The sequence below is a fragment of the Felis catus genome, chromosome B4, assembly GCF_018350175.1.
Source record: "Felis catus isolate Fca126 chromosome B4, F.catus_Fca126_mat1.0, whole genome shotgun sequence".
Taxonomy (NCBI): domain Eukaryota; kingdom Metazoa; phylum Chordata; class Mammalia; order Carnivora; family Felidae; genus Felis; species Felis catus.
This window is the reverse complement of record NC_058374.1, coordinates 111,376,402-111,394,901: the sequence shown is the minus strand read 5'-3', so window position 1 is coordinate 111,394,901 and position 18,500 is coordinate 111,376,402. Positions and strand designations below refer to the sequence as shown.

At 40.2% G+C, this 18,500-nt stretch overlaps 1 long non-coding RNA gene across 1 annotated transcript in view; it reads left to right on the top strand.

Annotated features, from left to right (window-relative positions):
- The first annotated feature begins 7,345 nt into the window (after positions 1 to 7,345).
- Positions 7,346 to 18,500, top strand: part of LOC123386674 — a 28,933-nt gene continuing 17,778 nt past the window's right edge. The window contains exon 1 of the long non-coding RNA XR_006600936.1: positions 7,346 to 7,511. This is a non-coding gene — a long non-coding RNA (uncharacterized LOC123386674). The remainder of the gene's footprint in view (positions 7,512 to 18,500) is intronic.

Here is an 18,500-nt window from a genome sequence, read left to right as displayed (position 1 = left end):
TTTTGCTTATTTCTACTAGACCATTCTATGTTGAGGTGTCTTTCTCCCCCATAACTTCCACCCCTTGTTTTGATTATACGAAACCTAATCCATTTCCTCAGTAACAGACTTTATAATATTTAAAAGCAATGCCATGTTCTCGTGAGTGTTCTTAATCTCTGTCTCCATGTGATTTTTCTTATTAGATATTGTTTCAAGTCTCTTTGGTGTAGGCACACAGGAAAGGGAAAGGAAGCTCATTTGGAGTTAGACACACCCAGTTTTAAATGCTGCCTCCTCCATTTGCTGGCTTTATGTGTTCCATTTGCGGTTTCTTCTTTTGTCAAATGTTGAGAAAGACATAGGGTTTAAAGGGGCGTTGTAGCAATTAAATTAAAGGGGCAAAATGCAACACTTGACACAGAGGAGACACTCAAATAAACTGGCATTTGCTGTTTTTTTTTTTTATTATTATCATCATGTTTTTAGAAGTAGGCTTTGAAGAACCAACACTGATGCTCAGATGTGATCTGATCATCAAGCAGAGTGAGACTCTCATCCTCCCACACTGATGGTGAGGACAATACTGATAAGGAAAACTGTGGCTTTCACTTATTCCTTCTCTCATGCCATGCTTTGTATTAAGCACTTGATACTGAGATCCTTTTGATCCCCCCGGGAGGTAGGTAGGTATTCTCATTTTACAAGCATGGAAACAGACGACCTGCCCAAGACCACAACTAAGAAATGAGTGGGTTGGAATAATCTGTTGTGTCTGACACCAGAGAGTTTGCTGCCTATAACATTAGGCCTTTACTAATTTATCCGTGGTTGATAGTCAGACACATAGACTTATGCAGGGCTTACTCTTAAAGGAAGACTCCCTTTCTCCCCACTATTGCACACTGTTAAGCAAGACATCATCCCTCTTCTACTCAACAGGTATTTCTGTTTGTTTGTTGCCTAGATGCAGGTGTATTAGTTTGCTATGGCTGTCACAATCAAATACTATAGGCTGGGTGATTCAAACAATATACATTTATTTTCTCACAGTTTTGGAGGCTGGAGGTCCAAGATTAAGTTGTTGGCATGTCTGGTTTCTTCTGAGGCCTCTCTCTTCTTTGCTTGCAGATGGCCTGGCCACCTTCTTGCTGTGTCCTCACGTGGTCACCCCTCAGTCTGTGGGTGAGCTGTGTTCTAATCTCCTCTTCTTATAAGGGTACCAATCAAAATTGGATTGGGGCCCACTCGAATGGTTTCATTTTAACCTAATCCCCCCCATTAAAGGCCTCATCTTCATATATGTCACATTCGTAAGTACTGGGGATTAGAGCTTCAAGTTATGAATCTTGGGGGAACACGATTTAGCTCATAACAGGAGGCTCTCACATTTATCTCACTAAAATTTCCCTTTTGTTAGATTTAATTTATTGTTCATTCATTGAGAATTTTTTCTTTCTTTCTTTTTTTTAAATAAATGTCTATTTATTTTTGAGAGAAGGGGAGGGGCAGAGACAGAGAGGGAGACGGAGGATCTGAAGCAGGTTCTGTGCTGTTAGTGCAGAGCCCAACGTGGGGCTCAAACTCACAAACCATGAGATCATGACCTGAGCCAAAGTCAGACACTTAACTGACTGAGCCATCCAGGTGCCCCAAGAATTTTTTCAGTGTTGATTTTGTTCACTGGGATTCGTACCATTCCTTCTAAATTTGTGCCATCTATAAACTCAATATGCTTTCTGCCTATATATGGTTCTTCCCATTGATTAGTAAAAATGCTGGAGAAAATGAAAGGGATCATGAAGCTGGAGGGATGGAGCTAAATGACTTTATTCCAATCTGATGCTCTTTAACTACCTGTCTGAGCTCGGTGGGTTTCTCTGGGCTCCATTTCCTGGTTATCTATGGTTTGGGCCATGTGGCCACTCCCTGCACACTGGTTTCAATTTAATGGATGAGATACAGATAGGGTGTTTAGGCCTATTCTTATGAGAGCTTCACTTAATTTGGTGATTTCGATGATGGAGAAAACTTCAGATATGGAGGAAACAACATGAATTCTAGTCTTCATTTGATAATTATCCACATAATAATAATAATCTCTTGAATGCCCAGGGTCTCACCTGAAAAAATGGGATAATATCTACCCTACTTCAGGCTTTACAGACTCGGTATCACATTCCAGTGAAATGTCTATGTGGAGCCTCCATAGAGGCAGAATGTTAGCTCTCCATGACAGATTGTTGGCAGGCATTTATAGATTCACATCTGTCAACCTAGTCTCAGGCCAGCTGGTCTCAGCACCAGCCAGAAGATGCTTAAAGCATCCACTCCTCGGGCTGATCATTCTCTCACCACTTCCTTGGGTCAAGATTTTTTTGGAGGAGCGATATAGTACAAATCCACTTTGAAAAATTAAAGGGAAATAAAATGGAGTTGCTCAAAGAATTCAGAGCTGACCTAGAATTATAAATCATTGACCTAGGGCATGTAGATTCAGTTTAATGTCCTGAACCCAACAAAATTAGGAAGATAATCTTACTTCAGGGTCATCCTGTGACGCTTTTCTAAATCAAATAGAGGAAACATTTTAGAACATACATCTCCATTAGCTGGATAATCAATATGTGGAAGAGGTACGTTATTATTGTTATTTTCATGTTTATTTATTTTTGAGAGAGAGGGAGCGCACAAGCGGGGGAGGGGCAGAGAGAGAGGGAGACACAGAGTCGGAAGCAGGCTCCAGACTCTGAGCTGTCAGATTCCTTGAATCCACGAACCGTGAGATCATGACCTGAGCCAGTCAGACACTTAACCGACTGAGCCACCCAGGTGCCCAGAACAGGTGCATTCTTAAAGCTTCCTGTAAATGGATTTCTGAAGAGTTAATCTTATGTCACTACTGATTTCTACTGTAATATGTGACCTATATTCTTATGGAAACTATATGTTACATTATCAGATTGCAAACAAGTTTGCTGAGTCATTTGTCCGTTCCGGATAGAATCTAGGCTTCCTAAATTGTGTGGTGCCATGAGCAGACACCTGGAAAGCTTAAAGGGAGTTAAGGCAGAGGAAGAAGGTGCAGAGGGAACTTGAATTTATGGAACATATACATGTCAGATTTATATGCTATTTAAACTCTCATTTAAACTTGACAACAATTCTGAGGTAACACAAATACAGCAGCTGGGAGGAGAGTATATATAACAGTTGGAAATGTCAACGTGCTTAAAATCAGCTTCCTAAATTGTGAACCACTTCTGTTGATTCTATTTGTAGCATATAACATTGAAGAAAAGTGTCAATTAAGATTAAAAGGAAAACTCTTGCTCGATGTCCAAGAAGAGGGCCGCTCTCTCACTGGGTAGCATATCCGGTTAGCCATCTGGTGATTGATGCTCCCCTGTGTAGGGCTGTTGTTATCACCCCGGTTTTCCAGAGGAGGAAACCGAAGCCCAGAAAAGTATTTCACTTCTTGTGCTCCATGTCACAAAACTGGTGTGTATGTATTGGAGCTGGGATTCAAAACCACATTTGCGGGGCTCCTGGGTGGCTCAGTCGGTTGGGCGTCTGACTTCGGCTCAGGTCACGATCTCGTGGTCCGTGAATTCGAGCCCCACGTCAGGCTCTGTGCTGACAGCTCAGAGCCTGGAGTTTGTTTCAGATTCTGTGTCTCCCTCTCTCCCTGACCCTCCCCCGTTCATGCTCTGTTTCTCTGTGTCTCAAAAATAAATAAACGTTAAAAAAACACACAAAACAAAACCACATTTGCTTTTGGAGTGTGCATTTTTGCACCATGCCTTGAAAATATTGGATTAACAGACCTAGATTCTCCTCTGCTCTTGGGTGCTGAAATGTGACCTCGCCAGTCACTTACCTTCTCTGGATTTCTTGTTCCTTCACCACAGTATGGGGGCAATTTTAGCATGGATCAGGTAAATAATCTTTTCCAGTCTTTGGGAAACAGGGAGTCCTATAGAGACATAAAGTAGTATTTTTCAAAACAAAAACAAAAACAACAAAACACAAACCTCTGAAACAAGATTGTGTGTTAATTTCTCTTCCTAATTTAGAAGGCTTTGAATCCAGGAGAACGTTCGGCAGTGATCGTGTTCCATATCTGTGCTGTCTAGCGCAGTAGCCACTCGGCACAAGTGACTGTTGAGCAGTTGATATGTAGCTACTGTTACTGAAGCACTAAATTTTAATTTTATTGACTTTTACATAATTTAACTTTAGATTTAATTGCTCTATATTACCAGTGGCTGCTCTTACTGCACAGTGCACAACGCTGAATGGTTTCACACACAGATGTGGGTTCTGAACAACTCGTTCATTTTTATGTATTCTGTGCATGATTGATAATCCTTGATGCTGTAGGTGGTAAACTGAGATGGGTGTTTTATACTTTCCTTAGTCCTTGTATCTCTGAGCCATGAATATTAGGTTTGTCAATTTCGTTTTTTTAAATTCTTTTAATGTTATATTGTAGTTTTGAGACAGAGACAGAGCGCGAGCAGGGGAGGGGCAGAGAGAGAGAGAGAGAGGGAGACACAGATTCTAAAGCAAGCTCCAGGCTCTGAGCTGTCAGCACAGAACCCGATGCCGCACAGTTTGGACTCATGAACTTTGAGATCATGACTTGAGCTAAAGTCAGACGCTTAACCGACTGAGCCACCCAGGCGCCCCTGTTGATTTAGTTTTAGGCAAACTCCGTCTATTTTCACATCTCCTGACTCCAGGTGGACTTAATCGTTCAAATACTCTTTGTTGAAAGAATGTCCGTAATGTAGTTAATATATGTTGTTCGCCTTTCCCTGTCTGAGCCTTTCTTATCTGTATACAGTGGGGGGAATCATCCACTACAGGCTTAAACGGGGGGTTAAAAAAGGCATCCAGTAAGTACAAGCCTCAGGCGCAGCACACAGTAAGGCCTAAATAAATGTCAGTTTCCCTTCCCTTCCCCTGGAGAAGATTTGCTGCTTGTGAAGGAAAGAGCATGTTAACTAGTGATATGTCTAAATGTTCGTCGCGGCTGGGTCTCTTTGCCAGTGCCATTCATCCTTTGGGATCATCTTTAACTGTGTGATTTGGTTTGCATTTGTTTTTGTGATTTTTTTTTTTTTAAATAGAAAACCAGAGGGAGTATTCTCTTCTCTCCACAGTCTATCTTCCTCCATCCCAAAATGACTCATTGTAAAATATATTTAATTGGGGAATCTTAATTTCTATAAATACAGAGAGTCCAACGTCTGAAATAACCATATGAGATATATATGTATATATATTTAGTTTCATGCATTTTATAATTAACTGGAAGAGGAGGAAACTTTCTCCTCATCACCTCAGTGTGTGGGAAGCTGTGAATCAGCACAAGTATAAATCCGCCCCCCCACCTCCCCCCCCCAAAAAAAACTTCTATTAGGACAGTGACTACAGACATCCTTAGCTTTGTGACTCAGTGGGGCATTTTTCTTCAGCACGGTAGTCTTAATCATCCACTTTCTGGAAAAAGAGAGAGAGAGATAAAGATAACTGTACTAACAGAAGTTCTAGCAAACGTAAAAGGAACTCCTCTGACCTTATATCCAAACAGACTGTTCTGTCAGTTTGTGGAAATTCCTGTTTCATGGATACAGAATGTAATGCTTTGATTGTATCTGGCTGAGTAAAGAGCTGTACATTTGCTTTCTTCTAATTGATGAGATTTTGGGGGAAGAGAACAATTTTCCCCAGAGATCCTGAAGCCCTTAGGGGCAATTTTGCCTTTGATCTTATCTCTTTGCTTTCCTTTTTAACTCAAAGTTAATCTTCAATTCAGGTCCTCCCTTTTCCTTAGAAATATCCCATAATAATTTTCAAAGTGAGAGCATAAGCTATATTTCAAAAGGTAACTATTTTGAGATCAACTTTAAAACATTCTAAAAGGAAATTAAAAATATATCCCTTGTATACCTGACAAAACAATTTTTATTTTAGTTCAGGTGTTATTAACACTATTGGGCAGGGCAATAAAGTTGTCACTCTGTTTTAAACTAGTTTTTTAGTGAAGAGAAAAAGAGAAGTTATAGCAATAAGCCACAAAAGTACTGTTCAAACAGAAGAGAATTTTCAAGAAGAGATTAAAATTAGATTAGAATACAGTTAGGAATCTAAATGTTGCCATCATGCAAGATTATTATTATTTTTAACATTTATTTATTATCGAGAGACAGAGAGAGACAGAGCACGAGCAGGGGAGGGTCAGAGAGGGGAGGAGTCACAGAATCTGAAGCAGGCTCCAGGCTCAGAGCTGTCAGCACAGGGCCTGAGGCGGGGCTCGAACTCACAGAGTGAGAGATCATGACCTAAGTCGAAGTCAGACGCCTAACCGACTGAGCCACCCAGGTGCCCCGCAAGATTATTGTTTAATGTTTATTTTTGAGAGAGAGAGAGAGAGAGAGAGAGAGAGAGCGCACATGTAGGAGAGGTGGGGGTGGGGGGGAGGTGGACAGAGGATCCAAAGCAGGCTCTGTGCTGATAGCAGAGAGTCTAATGCGGGGCTCAAACCCACAAACTGGGAGATCATGACCTCAGCCGAAGTTGGACACTTAACCGACTAAGCCACCCAGGTACCCCACAAGATTTTTTTTTAACGCTCAAACCTGTTAGAAATAATAGAGAAATATTGTGATCCATAGTGTGATGAAAAATAATACACTAGAATAAGTATCAGGAGAAGTGGGTTCTTGTCTGAGTTCTACCGTCAAATACTTGTGTGATCCTGAGTGGATACTTTAGACTTCCTGTATCTCTTTTCTCAACTATGAAATAATACATTAGAGCTTCAAAGTCTTGTGACTCAAAGGATTCTATTTTGTATAATTCTGTGGAAATATGTATGCAGACTTTTTGTATGTAGAAATAAAAGTGCAAGGGCCCCCCAGTCAGTAGATCACGCTCTTGGGTTAGAGCTATACTATGGATAGTGGATATGTTCCCATTTATCTACATGTTCTCTGATGTGAGTCTGTTTGGAGCCAAGGGCTGTTATTTCTCTTTCCTGCTTGTGATGAGGCATCCTGTCTGTGAGCATGTTAACTTTGGTCTCCCTGGTATTAGACTTGAACCAATTAAATGTATGATGTAGCAAGTGCAGTTGCCACAGAGTTTACACCCAGTAATGGCCCCAAAGGGTTACACATGGCTGCTCCTTGACCTGGTAAAAGGCAGTTATAAAAATTCACCAGGAGATTGGAAACTGCCAAAAGTAATTTCTCAATGAGTCATGTGTCACTGTTAACAAGAATGAATGAGGGACAAGTGAAAAATGTTATTTTTAAGATAACTACATTTCAACAGATGAGCGAAAAGTTGTCAATGGCAGTGGGTCACTTTGGAGCCAACAATTCTTGCTTCTTTAGGAGTCCTTATGAATTCTTATCACTCAAACATCTTTCTAGTTACCAGTTTCCCAAAGCATACGTCGATAAACCACCCTCTTTTATTGATGTGCAACTGGAAAATGGGGGATGAAGAAAGAGAAACAGGTACAGTTAGACTGGAGAAATCTAGCCTGGATTTTGTCTTTTTTCTAAGATTTGTTCTTCATCTGTAAAGCGAACCTGTGATTAGATAATCCTTTAAGATCATGTCTGTTCTAAATATCTGTGACTTATGAATCCAGTGGCCTTAAGTAAATGGCAAAATCACAGCACCTTCCTGTTGATCCTAAAATCAGGGGAAAGGGCATTTGTTTGTAATATACATGAGTCAACAAATTATATCTCTAAACTATGTAATTATGATGTACTTGTTCTAGGCATTATGATAGATGAATGATAAACTCCTGATTTCTACATATGAAATTAGTCTTAATTAGCAATTTAATTTAAACACTTTTATTAGATAATTGCTTAGTTTCAATCCCTTATCTATTGAAGGGTTATTGACTTGTTTTCTACTGGAAATGAAACATGCAAGCTTTCTGTAATTGTGAGATAAAGAGTTTACAGGCATGTAAATATTCTAAGAAAGAAACAAAGGGAAAAAATATCTCACAAAAAACTCCACTCTTCCTGTACAAACAAGGGTATTCTTCCCAGCGTAATACTCTAGCAACCTTGTTTGTTTTCTTTAAAAGGTACTGGACTGAAGATTCTGAGGAAGCCACTAGCTATAAGCCATGGTGCTGTAATCGTTATTTGTACCATATAGTTTTCTGGCGAACGGATCTGAGAGAATCCATTGTATTTCAGAAGGCAGTTTATTTGCCAGGTTTTATGTGTTTGCACAATTTTGCAGCATTTTTCAGAATTTAGATAATGAGTCCAACAGTTGAAATTAGTACACGCAGCCCTGTCATACCTGCAGCTGTACATCCACCAAGATCCTTTGGGGATGGCGGAACAGCCAAAGACCACCATGGCGGCTGAGCAAGTGCTTTGTGCTTCCTCCTAGGTGGTTGGTTATTCAGAAAAACTGAAAGACAAGCTGTGGTGAGGGCGTTATCAGGTTAATAGACAAGGGATTCAGATACCGGCCCTGAGATGAAAGGTTAAAAGGCAGGGTTTAAATAACAACTTTATTCTTATCACTCCCAGGTCTGTTAGAGAAAAACATTCTTGTGCAATACTTCAGATCACAGTTTATTGTGAGTAAGGGCTGTGCACTGAAGGACACTGCCTTTTGCTGATTAGCATATCTTTTTGGTCTGAATGAGCAGATCATGGGTGTAGACAATTTAAGCCATAAGTTATCATTGGTAAGAAAGTGTGACTTCATTAGTTCTTCCTCTTTTGCCCCCTCAGTCTTCTTCAAGGAATAGTTTCATATGCTATCTCAGTTTCTATGTGGGGAAGGCCACACCCTCTTAAATATTTATGCAGTTTTTCTAGCATTTACCTGAAATTTTACTTTTCTCTCATAACATCTGAGAGATCTATAACATTTCTTTATCTTTTTCTTCCTGGGGGGGGGGGAGGTATTTTTTTTTCTTTTTCCTTTAAGAGGGCTATAACTTTTGAAATATCTGTGTCAGTAAATATTTAAGCAGATACCTCCCATTCAAGTATTTTCCCCTACGTTTGAAAACCAGCCCTGGTTACTGGATTAGAGCAGGCAATGTCAGCCTTACTTCCTACCCTTCTAACATGGAGTGTCATGGCCACACATGGTATTACTTAAACGAGCCAACATCTGACCTTTGTAACTACAAATATGAGGACGATTCATGAAACGCCAAACTGCTGTTTTCTTTTGCCATGACACCTGGCTGTGTATATCCAATTCAGAAGCCAGAAATCCCAACAGTCCTAGTTTCACACAATGAATTTCTGGTTAATAAAAACAAAGACAAAAACAGAAACAGCCCAAAAACCTAAGTTGATTTATAAAAATCAGCTCTACTCCAGACTTGCAAGAATTAAACCTTTGCCCAAAGCTAGATGTAAGCAATATTTTGGATGTTAAGTTGTCTATTCCAGAGTTGCTAGGAGTTTAATGGATGGGCAAGCATTATTTGAGCATCTGGTCTTTCTGTGTGATTTGGAGGACGCAGGTGGAATCACAGAATTACAGATGACGAGTCAGATAAAAAACATGGCAGGTGTATCAGAGGCTGTTAGAGCTCACCAAATATTAACTTGCTCCTTTTTCTCTCCCTGCCTCCCTTGCGGTAGGCTGGAGGTAGTTTGGAGCCAGGTGAAGTTCTAGCCAATGAATTGTGAGCAGAAGAGGCTTTGTGTGTCTCTTTTGTGCTGACATCTAAGAGTTGGCCTGCTTCCTCCATTTCTTTTTTCTAAGTGTTCCAGATGGCATAGTGCTAAGATAGAGCATAGTGATAAGAGAGAGAAATAAATTCTTACTGGATGAAGCCACTGAGATCTGGGGTTTGCTGTTGTAGCAGCTAGCATTAATTACCCTGATTAATATACTGGTGATAATTCTAATATTAGAGGGTTATTGGAGAAACTGGGGCTGTTATCTGGACCAAGAAATCACAAATCTGACTTTGAATCAGGATCAACTGCGGGAGCTTTAAAAAAAAAAATCACATTTCTGGGACCTGTATAAGATTTACTAACAATTTTGGGGTAGGACATGTCAATCAACATTTTTATTATTTCGTAGGGCTAAAACCGGGATCAGCAAACTATAGACTCTAAGGGCCAAATCTAGCCTGCACTCTGTTTTTGTAAATAAAGTTTTATTAAAATGCAGCCACACTCATTTGTTTACACATCCTCGATGGCCGCTTTCAGCATGAAATCAGAGTTTAGTAGTTGTAGCAATAACCGTGTGGTCTGGAAAACTTAAAATATTTGTTATCTGGCCCTTAAAGAACTTTGCAGACTGCTGATTTACATAATTGTCTCTGTCCTTGAAAAGGGCATGAACTCTTGATTTGACCCTGCTCATCATTAGAAGACTCAAATTCTCAGCACTCTTAATAAATGTCAGAAAGGCCAGTCATGGAAAGTTATGTAACTTTTGCATCAGCTGCACACTGTGGTATCTCCATGGTCCAAGGAACAGTTTAAAGTCATACAAATTCTCTTAGGGAGAATCACCAGAAACACAACCGTAGGAAGACAATTGTTTTAATAGAATCTAGAAAGAGCTGGATGATATTTAAAGAGAAAAAAAATTACAATTTCCAAATAAATCTGGATTCTTGTAGTTTCTTTTTACTACAAATAAAAATATGAAGCAAGGTTAATATTTTGTGGTAATCAGGTCACATCCTGTACACATTCTCTTTAAAGTTTATCTTTCATTCATGATCAATTTACATCAAGGGCTTTGTACAACCCAAAAGTTTAAAAATAATTTGTATTTAAATATGTATGTACATTTAAATATGTATATTTAAATACACACATTTAAATATAAATTTTAAAGCTGTCTGATCCTGGGAGTTAAAATTTAAAGTGCAGTTCTGGGGGGATAGCTATTTTAATCAGCTCCAAATGCAGCTTTAAGCCAAAGATCTTTTCAGTTCGATGCATCATCATTGAGGCCTCCCTTTCTCTCCCCTTCCATCTCCCCAATAAAACACTGCCAATCAGAAACCTAGTGAATCATAGCAGAGAAACTGAATATGCTTGCTTTTTATTGGGCAAAAGGGAAAGTTTGTCCCTTGGCTAAATGATCTCTCTTATTGCTCAGTGAAGAAAAAAAAGGAATGAGCCTCCTGTTTGAATCACAAAGAGCCTCACCTGGTTATTTCTGAGGAACTTAGATGGAATTCTGATAAATTCCACTGCAGAGCAAATGCCGGAAGTCACACGGGAATATCACAGCTGAAGACGTATAGGAGCTTCAGGGCAGTGGTTCTTTTACACTTGGAAGGAAACAGTTATGTTTAATCTCCTTTCCCGCACTACTTTAATTTACATAACTTCTCAGAGCTAGGAAGAAAGAAAAATCAAAGGAAAACATACAATCTGATTATAATCCCTAATGGACGTAATTGGTAGCATGTGTACCAAATTTTGGTTACTCACTCTTCTGTTCACTTGTCGCTGATTAATTGAGAGTGGCAGTCCCAATTAAACAGCCCCTAGTAGCACGTAATGGCTAATTGTGAGCAGGTTAGAAGCCCTCTTTGTCTTTGAAAAGGTCTCTTAACTCTCCAGGGCATGTCTGTTTTGGATTGAAGTCATAACTTGGTATTGGATGGTTTAAATTCAAGAAAGTCCTTTAATATTAAGGTTCAAATAAATGAATTTACACCCCATGTCACATGTTTAGCAGGTGACCGAGACTGTGTGCTCTTTACCCCACTTATCAGGAAATTATAATGTATAAGGGATTTAAATTGGGCCTCGACCAGACCTGCTGCTAGGGGCAAAAATAATGTGGTGAAAGTATGTAGTGGCAAGAATAAGACATTTGTTTATTTGGGTCATTGCGGTGACTTCTGATTGAATTCAGGTAATATCTTCTGTTCCCTCTACCTATAACTCAAGAACATTACAGCCAAACACTCACTGATTTATGCAGTTACTATTACCAAATTGCCAGGCTAAACAATACGTCCCTCAAAATGCTTTGGCTAAGGGGCTCTATGATTATGGAAATCTATTACGGATGAGGGCACTTGTTATTTGCTGTAACAATTGCTGTGATATCCCCAAGACTGCTTCTACACACTGCATAGGCTAGCAGCCTCACTAAATCATGGAATATGTTGGCTGGAGTTTTATCAACACAGTTCTCATTAATAGAAATGGGAATTGTGTGGGCAGGAACCATGGCCCTCCTGGGCGAGCATGTGTGCACCAATGAGAACTTTTCACACAAGATACCATTTCTCTTTCCTTTATCTCAGAAGCAAATTAAAAATTTACGGAAGTCATCATTTCACTTTGAGATCATCTGTGGCTAAAGACGGACCTGGATAATCGGGAAAATTAGCATAGTCCATTTCAGGATGCAGGTCTGAATTTCTTTTCCATCTTTCTCAGCATCTTCCCTTTTGACTCACCGTAAGGACAGCATTCAGGGAGGTGAGTCACACTGGCCAGCTTCTAAACCATTCATCCAGCCTCTGTACAACTTTTCCATTTTTTTATTCAACTTCCTACTCTATCTCCTTTGCTTTTCTCAGACTCATTTGCTGTACACGTATGCAGAATACGAGTGACACATTCCCTCAAAGGTCAGGGGAACTGGAATGAAGAGTCATGATAGTTTTCTGCCTTGATTCTTATTCTTTCATTGCTTTTTCTTTTTTTCAGGTGTACCCATAAAAGGAGACACTTAAGATCAGTCTATTAGTTGGGCTATCGGTTCTGTTGTGAATAACAGGAACCTCCATATATCGTGGCCGACATGCGACATGCGTTTGTTTTTCTCTGATATAAAAGTATAGACATAGAGGCTAAAATGATGGCTTCTGAGTCATCTGGAACACAGGCTGCTTCCAGCTGTCCATCTCACCCGGGTTGATGAACTGGATACATGACCATCATCCTCATGGACGGAACACAGGTCTTACTTTCTCGTTCCATGCAACAAGATAGAGAAATGAGGAAAGGCATGTTCCTTACCTTTAAAGACACATCTCAGAAGTTACATACATCATCTCTGCCTACATCTCATTGGTCACAGCTTAATCACCTATCTATACCTAGTTGCATGTACCTAGCTAAAAGTGTGGACTTCTAATGATGAGGAAAGAGTAGAGAACGAATTGAGAGATATTCAACAATTTCTACCATGGTTTGTCCAGGGGGAAACCTAAATAGCTATGTGTATCTCCTCTGCACGCTTAGACTATACTTACTCTCTTTCTCAAGGGATTCCTTCAAAACCCAGTCCAGTTATTGCAGTAAACTCAAGGTTTAGGGTGATAATTGGCCCTTCTATAAGGTCAGACTAGTGTTCCTTTTAGGTCCATAACTTCCTGGTTCCATCTCACCCAATAGTCTTCAGTGGGGTAGTAACATAACAACTGTAGCAAAAACTCCTATTTGGAAAAGGAAGGAATGCAAATCCATCTCAGTCATGAGGCTGTGCTAGTTATCAAATCCTGCTGGACCAGAATGGGGAAGGGGTGGGGGGGATTAAATCTTGTGCTTAGCATCTGTCAGCTCTTGGTTCTGACTCTCTGGGAGGACCTCTCTTCTTCTGTTATCCTCCCTGACCACATCTGAAGCAGCCCTTGGACAGTTTGCCCTCATTCTCAGCCTCTTTCCTGCTGGTGGGGGATCTGGGTTCCAGGGGTTGCTTTAGGGCTTGAATGATCACAAGGTTTGTCAGACTAGGCCTGTGGTTTCTTTGGCAATACAATTCCTTTACAAAACTAGTAAGTATCTGGTCTATTGGTTCCAGTTAGTACTCCTTTGAGTAAGCAAAGCCCAAGGACTCATTTACACGTAGTTTTTAAATCTGAAGACTTTGTCTTTTACTTATTGACTGTTGTGTTTTGCTTACTACTCTGCGTACCTATATCCGTTTCCTAGGGCTTCCATAGCAAAGTACCACAGAGAGGGCGGCCTAAACAACAGAAATTTGTCTTCTCTTAATTCTGGAGGCTAGAAGTCCAAGATCAAGGTGTCAGCACGGTTGATTCCTTCTGAGGCTTCTCTCCTTGGCTTGTCAATGGCCATCTCCCTCTGTCTTCACACGATCTTCCCTCTGTGCCTGTTTGTATCCTAATCTTTTCTTCTTATGAGGACACCAGTCACATTGGATTAGGGCTCACACTGGTGACTTTAATTTAATTACTTCTTTAAATACCCTATTTCCAAATTTAGTCACATTCCGAGAGGACTTCGACATGCAAATTCTAGGGAATACAATTCAGTCTATAACACTATCCTTCATGGTTACCTAGAACACGGGCTTGGATGGGAAGGCAACACCTTGAATGTGATCTTTGTTGCTAGGCTGGTTCCCATGGTCTGACAGAAGTCTCATAGGGTAAAGGCTGAAAACTGGATTTCTCTTCCAAGTCTACAATTCCACAATTTGCATTTAAAAGCGTTCAGTTTGGATATAGACACAGTTATCTTTTTTGTTCTTAAAAGGCTCCAAATTTAATAGGCTTTTCCAGTAACTTAGATTGCAAACCATAGACAAACTGTATTCACTCCCATTTCTGCAAATGGTTAGTACTAGCTGGAACTAATCTCTTTCATGATTATTTATTAGAGGGGATAAGAAGCAATAGTTTGAAGTTTTAGACATCAGGCCTAGGGCTACAGATTGGTTGGCTGGGTAGGTTGCGTTGGGTTGCTGGTCTCCAGTGTCTACATGCTTAACACTTGGTATTAAACACTTGGTTTAGCATCTACGCTGATGCTAAACATTAAATGTGTGTGGCTATGACGAACAGATATTCAACGTAAGAGTGACTTAACAAAATAGAAGTTTTCTTTCCCTTTCTCTTTCAAGTCAAGATGTAGGCAGTTCACTGCTGTTATAGCAGTACTATACTACAGATATCTACAACCCAGAGGGCTTCAACTTTCCACTTCACCATCTTTTGGGTGTAGTTTTTACTAGTCCTAACTGGTGCTCCCACAATTGCATGTTCACAGTGAAGACACTAAGGAACACTAGGATTCTGAATTACTTCTGAACTTCTAAAAAATCAAACTGTATTCAGGGTCATATTAGGGCATATTTTGTGGTATTTTCATTCCAAACATTCATTCCCAACTCAAAAAAAAATGACATAGATTATTAATCCACTTTCTTTCTTTGAGAAGGAAAATGGGGGTGTATAATTGATATATTTAGGACATAAGCCAACACTTGATGCTACTGTTGAAGTGTTGGGTTATATGGATTTTAAATGCTGCAAGTGCTTGAACACTGACAAGGCAAACTTTCCTCTAAACAGGCATTTACTAAGTGCTTGAAGTGAACAGACCTCATCCTAGGCAATCCAGGTAGAGATGACTACCACTTTTTTACCCATAAGGAGATTATGATTTGTTGCAGAGAAACAGCAAACAAACCAATAGTCCTAATAGGCAGAAATGAAGGGGGTACAATGGAGATTCAGAGACAACAGAATGGGGTGCATTAGGGGTTGGCATGAATTCCCGTGGGCTCACGAGTAGAAAACTTCTCTAGCGAAGACAGTGACGCCTTCCCAGAGAAGGTGAGATTTTAGTCAATTCTTAATAATGGTTGGGATTTACAAGGCAGGCAGCAAGAGAATAGGGAAGGTAGGGAAGGGGGAAAGGATCCTGGCCACCTGGTCCAAATGTGTAGTATTTTTTCTGAAATCCTGCACATACTCTACGGCAGCTCTGCTCCCCCTGCAGAGAAGATGATGCCTTTCTCTTTGCACAAAATTCCCTTCCACTTTCTGAATCTGGCCTCTGGAACTGCATCTGCCTAGAGGGGAGGTCTACTGAGAATTAGCACTAATGTTTCCTTCTAGCCACAAAGAGACCCTGGGACCAACACTTTAGGTATTGGAGGCAGCACTTGCAAAACCATGGAGGAGTGCAGTGATCACGGCATAGCTTGCCTTCCATGCAGTGGAGCTTGTGGACTTGCCAAGTACTGTCACTTGTAGTTTCGGAAGGGCCCTGGGGGCCATGTAGAACATGGATGGACTGGCACTGGAGGAGATGAGACTGGAGTCAGGAGTTCACTGTAATGTCATTCTAGGGCAAGTTTAAGTTAGCATAAGTGTAATCAAGACCAATGCCATAATTAGCTTTAATCCTTTGAAACTAACGTTAATGGGGAGCTCACCTGTTATAAACATTTTACTGGCAGCAGGATATGAATCATAAATAATCCAAACTTGGAGGGATCCAAATAATCCAAGTTGGAAAAGGGATCCGAATACCCTTTTGGCACAAAGAATCAATAAGGTGACACATGCATCTCTAAACGCTAGAGAGCTTTTTAAAAGACAGTTCAGTTCTTTTAACAATTTTTTCTTTTGAATTTTAGCTTTTCAAGATGGCTTCAGAATCTGGATTTCCCCCTAATTGCTGGGGGGAATTTATCATCACTAAATTTGTGTGTGAAGTAGGAGAAAAAAAAATAATATGATTCTGTGACATTTGCGATGTTGGAATTTTTTAAAAATTCAGTAACTAGCAGTTTCATAAACTCACGGACTATTAAAATTAGAAAAGACCTTTGAAATATCTTTCAACTTCCTGATTTTACAAATGAGAAATTTGAAGTCCAAAGACATTATGGGATTTGCCCAAGTTCACAGTTAGCTACTGGCTGGCTGATCTGGGACCCAAACTGAATTTTCTTGCTTCTTAGTCCAAGATTTTCTCCATCAGAAAATGATTTTTATTTTTTTACCTAAGAATTTAAAAAACTGATAGTGGTTGTTTATTTTAATTTTATGGCAACTTTCCCAGTTCCTCTATTGAGCAGTTTAAGGGATATACTTCCTCTTAGTTGTATTGATTTTAAACAAGTGATTGGGGTGATCTTTGGTTTGCTTGTGTTTGGAGGTTTTCTCTTTGTTCTCCAAAGATCTAAAAAGCCCTGTGTCGTCTCTTGTTCTTGTTGGAGAAAAATGGGGAAAACTCCCCCTTTGCAACGGATGGAGGTGAGTAGTCAAAGAAGAGAAGCAATTGTTAACGAAAGCCTTCATGGGATTAGGACAAAGTCTTTTTAAAAAAGTTAATGGACAAGCACTTAATGATAAAATATTCTGGATTTTCTGCAGGAGTGGAATAAATGTGAAGCTCAGACAATGAGATCAAGTAGCACACTACAGCCTCTCAAGTGGTTTTGAAAAGTTTTCCATAAGATTTTGCAAAATGGCATCTGGTAAACCCATTCTTGACTGCAACTAGGAATTACTATTCTTTGGCCCAAGAGATACTTTCTCACAGTCAAATGGGGGGTGTTGTCACTTCATCTGACCTGGTGTTTCATAAACCATAAACTCTGCGTCAGAGTGGGGCTCTTTCTTCTTTTGGAGTTCCTAGGCTAGCCCAGGCTTGTTCAGGGGGCCCTCCCCATAACTTTTGAATTTTTAAAAGATTGAGGCTAAGTGCTGTCATTGTTCCAACACAGCTCTTTTCTCCAACTCTTTTCTGGGTCAGCATATTCAGATTTTCCCAGATGTAGCTTGGCCTCAACAAGACTCGATGACTCAAGTTTCTGTTGTATAAACAAAAAGGTTTATACTAACTGCCTCCATTTATGTTGCTAGGGTCTTTACTCATCGCACTTTATTCATCCCTGGTACACTGAGTTTCCGGTGAAAAGGTAGATTGTCTGTACTTCCAAAATTTAGATGGTCTTCGAATAAAGAGTTAAATTATCCGTACAACTTTCTCTCCTTAATTTTATGAAGCACACACTGCTAATCGTCTTGTTCCCAAATTCATTATCCCTCCCCTCCTGAGATTTTACTGGGTGTGTGAGTTCCCCAGCATGAGGCTGCATTTCCCAGGCTCCCCTGTAGCTGGTGTGGCCACGTGACTACATTTTGGTCAATGGGTTGTGATCTGAAGTATGTGTGACCTATGGGTTTAGCAACTAGAAAGGTATGTGGTATGCTCCCTGGTCTGCCCTTCTCACTGCATGGAAGTTGCCTGGGGCCAAGAGATGGAAGCTGTGTCTTGAGGATGGGAAAACTTTCCGTTAAACCCTGCATGACTTGCCTCTGAACTACTATATGAGAAAGAAATATTTTCTGTCTTACCTATTACCTATCTATCATTTATCTATTTATATTTATTTATTTATTTATTTATTTATTTCACCATGATAAGTGTACTCTTCAATACTCAATCCCTATTTCCCCCATCTCCCCACCCATCTCCCCTCTGGTAACTAACCATCAGTTTATTCTCCATAGTTAAGAGTGTGTTTCCTGGGGCACCTGGGTAGCTCAGTCCATTAGGTGACTGACTTTGGCTCCGGTCATGATCTCCTGGTTTGTGAGTTCGAGCCCCGTATCAAGCCCCTGTATCGAGCCCCGCATTGAGTCCCGCACCGTGCCTTGCATCAGGCTCTGTGCTAGCAGTGCAGAGCCTGCTTGGGATTCTCTCTCTCTTTCTCTGCCTTTCCCCACTTTCTCTCTC